Source organism: Peromyscus californicus, unplaced genomic scaffold (assembly GCF_007827085.1).
Source record: "Peromyscus californicus insignis strain IS unplaced genomic scaffold, ASM782708v3 Scaffold_8__1_contigs__length_139910024, whole genome shotgun sequence".
Taxonomy (NCBI): domain Eukaryota; kingdom Metazoa; phylum Chordata; class Mammalia; order Rodentia; family Cricetidae; genus Peromyscus; species Peromyscus californicus.
In genome coordinates, this window is record NW_026294606.1 from 89,262,463 (window position 1) to 89,266,445 (window position 3,983).

Here is a 3,983-nt window from a genome sequence, read left to right on the forward strand (position 1 = left end):
TGTGTTTGTGTCGAGCGAGCTTCTGTAAGATGATCCGGAGAAAATGTGAACTAACTCCCTTGCGCCTTGGTTTCTTAGCTATTTGATACGTAGAAACCTCTAGAAAATGAAAGGAGTGACTCTGGCGAGAGCCATTCACATTTCCACAGTTGCACGGAGGGGTACTCTGGAATGAACGTGTAGAGAAAGCCGCTCACCTGGCACGTTGGCTTAAGGGATAATTTAATTACCCCACCAATTAGTGTTAACTTGCATTTCTGCCGAGGCCGGCCTTCTCACAGCCTTGTTTATTTCTAGAAATCAGCATGGTGACAGCTGTAATAGACCATTCAACAGCAAACATTTTTTTTTTTTTTCATCTAACTGAACATATTTCAGCTTTCAGGAACCAAGCATGTCAGGACTTTCCGAGTCGATGTGTGGGACTGTTGGGAGAGTATTTAAATCGAGAACTCCCCAGCCTGCCTGGCCATGTCCACAAACTTCCCACTGCCTGGCAGTCTGGTGGGTTTTTCCCACTGGTACAGCGATCCCAGCCCCTTTGGAGACTTTTTTTTCCCCCTTCCGTGGAAGGGGGGAAATCAGACTTGGAGCCCCCCCTCTCCATGTGGGAGTACAAGAACGGCTTGGGAGGCCCGAATCCCCGGCAGGCGCCGGCTGCATCTGTCACCAATAGTGTCGACAACAGCGTGCTGGTTCAGAGCCTGTGCCTCATATTTGTAAACTTTTCAATTTCTGTTTTCTGAGAAAGTCACGATTGATCTCTAGGAATAAAGGTGGGGAGACACAGTCCGTTCCTCTCGACAGCTGAAGACAATCAGGGCCAATCTTTGGTGGCGTGTTTTAGTTAAAAGGTAAAAAGAAATGCAGACCCCCAACAGACCAGGAGCCTCCTGAGGTATGCAGCCTTCACCCCAGGACCCCCCTCCCCTGTCACTTCAGGGGGGGCTGGTCCTGAAGGATCCCAGGAGTTTGATCTTGGCCCCTTGCATACTCTCTTGCAGTCCTTTTGGAAGGAGAAAAAAAAAACTCTGGATGGGTGTTCAGGGATCAGCTAACATGTCTGAACCGGGTGTGAGGAGGAAGAACTCATGCTCCTTTGTGCAAACAAGCCCCACAGATCAAACCCACCGGGCTCTCAGAAAGAAGGCTTCTTGTACAAATCTGCACTTTGGGAAGCAAAGCCCTTCCCAGCTAGCTGCAGGGAAGGTGAATCCCAGATCTCTCTCCTGGCTTCTCTGTCTGGGGATATAACTTGGCCAGCAGGGGCAGTGGTCGGACAGCACAGAAGAAATCTTCCTGATCACCCAGCTCGGAGGTGCAGAAGGCTTGGGTGGCACCGTGCTGCTGTTCAGTGACACTGCTCTCCCTCCACACCCTTGGCCACCCAGTGTCCTGGACCTCATTCTGGTGGTTGTACAACGTTGGTTTTTAGCTCACTAGTTGACTTGCCTTTAACTGGAACCCAGGCAGTTATAAGTGTATAAGTGCCCCAGCTTTCCGAAACTTTCTAGACATGCTTCCAGCCACTCTGGATACTCCAACACACTGAAGGCAAACTGGTGGCGTTTTCAAACTCACTTGCTGGTGTCTCCCAACAAGTTAAGCAGGTGGAGAATGTCGGTAGCCTCCCTGGACAACTGAAGGAAGCACTCCCTGAGGGCTGAGCCAGGGAAAACCGGAGACTTGAGTTCAAGCTGTTGAGTTAGCGACCACACTTTTTAATCCTTTAAAACCCCCTGAGACAGGGTCTCATGTAGCTCAGGCTGGCCATGAGCTTTCTGTGTAGCTGAGAATGATGCTGAAATTCTGATCCTCATGCTTCTATCTCCTAAGGGTGGGGATGACAGACATGTGCTACCAGGGGGACGGAGCCCAGGGATTCCTACATGCTAGGCAAGCACCCTACCAGCTGAGCTAGACCCCCAGCCTGCACATTCTTAAAAGGCCACATAGTGTTTTGCTAAGTAGCCCTTTGTAGGGTGACTAGATGAGTAGGTGAATTGGGGAGCAGAGGCAGGCTGTGCAGGGGGCAAAGTTGCCAGAGAGGGCAGCTTTGGGGTCTTGTAGGGTTCTGCCTCTTGTTTTGAGGGCCCTTTCAGTGGGTTTGTTACATTTTCAGCTCTTTGGCTGTTTTCTTCTGCATAAACTGGAGTTTACATCTTGCTTTCCAGGTGTGGGGATTTGCACTTGGGAGGGAAGGGCCTGTTTGGCAGTAACAGTCTGTTATGACTGTCACTATCAACCGCCTCTGTCCCCCAACTCAGAAATAAGCAGAGAGCTGCCAGCTCCACCTTGCTGACACCACCTAGCTGGGGGTCCCTGGGGGCATTTCTCCAGACTCGCTGGATCCTGCTCTTCTCTCGCCTGTAGGAGGAGGGTGAGCCAAGCAAACAGGAAACACGAAACAAACATCCACGGGGAACTGCCAGCTCTAATATGCTAGAGACTAGGGAGGTGTGTTCTTGTACCTGAGGGGCTGCCACCAGCTCAGGTTAGGCTTGTGGGGTCTTAGACTCCATCCCAGATGCAGAATATCTTTACAGGATTTGAGGACTCCTGGGTACATTCCCTCACTCACAGGAGATGAAGGCCAGCAGGAAGCTACTTCTATGAAAAACAAAGCCAGAGGTCTCCAGTTAGATAGCTGCCCCATAACCTGAATCTTGTGAGTTCTTTCTTCATCTGGACCCTCTGGGACACAGGGGCCGAGACAGACGCAGGTGTCAGCATCAGCTGTCCTCTGGGAGCTTCGTCTGGTGCCAGTCCTGGGAGACACTGAGGGGATCGTCCAGAGCTAGAAGAAAAGAGAGCGCTCTCCTCTCCCTCTGCTCAGGAAGTCTGGTAGCCTGGGCTCACTGCTCACTCCATCCTTACATCCCTGGGTCCAGGAGGAGGGCCAGGGCTTGGAAGCTGATGCGGGGAGCAAGGCATGGAAGATTGGTTGTGGGTCATAATGGGGGCAGTGTGGTCAGGGTGAGAGCCAGTGAAGCAGGAGGGATGCCCAAGTACCACTCTCCATGAGGCCACATGGCTGGTCTGATATTACCGCTATATAGATGAAGACAAAAAAAAAAAAGAGGCTGTGGGGGGAGCGGGGGGGGGGCGGGGGGCAGTGGGGGGGGGGGGTAATGTGGGAGCACCTGAGCTGGCTGGACACTTGGTTGTGGCTTCCCAGAACTCTTCTGAGGCATCCCAGCCTCTATCACAGAGGGAAATGGTTCTGCTTCTAGGGTCCTGTGCTGAACCTTGAAATAGCAGGTAGACAAGTTTCATCAATAAAAATAAAACCAACCATTGAATGGCTCCCTGTCAATCATCTCCAATAGCCAAGAGGGAGGAGGCCTGAGAACCGGGCAGAAGCTGTTGGAGAACATGGAGATAGCTGGCCAATTGGCTCTGTGTTTGTCCTTCCAGAGATGTCTGCTGAGGACAGGCATGGTGACCCAGGGAAGGACGCACTGGGCTGCAGGGAAGAGGCCAAAAGACCTGAGCTGTCTCAGGCAGGGAGCTGGAGGAGGGTAGCCCAGGTGGGGAGTCCTACTGCTCAGCTTCAGTCTCTGTGCCTCACTGGTGCCAGGATGAATGTCACACCAGGAGTCTTCTTCCATCCCCAAACAGAGGAAACCTACCCCTGCTGTGTTCTGTGTGTCAAACCTCCCCCACAGGCTCCTACATTTGAATACTCAGTCCTCCGCCAGGTGGTAGAGTTTTGGGAAATAGCAAAACCTTTAGGGCAATAGACATGCCTGGCAGAGGTGGATCTCTGCCAGGGCGGCTTTGAGGGCTGCAGCCCCACCCTGCTTCTGTTCTGAGGGCTTTGCCTCCTGTCTGCCATGTTGGATGCTCCCTCAGCCATTGGCTGAACCCACTCCTCCAGCTGCCCTCCTCCCTCCCCTGCCTTGATGGACTGCTCCATCTGATCCGTGGGTCTGAATCACCCTCCAGTACTTCTGTTGGGTATTTGGTCACAACAATGCAAA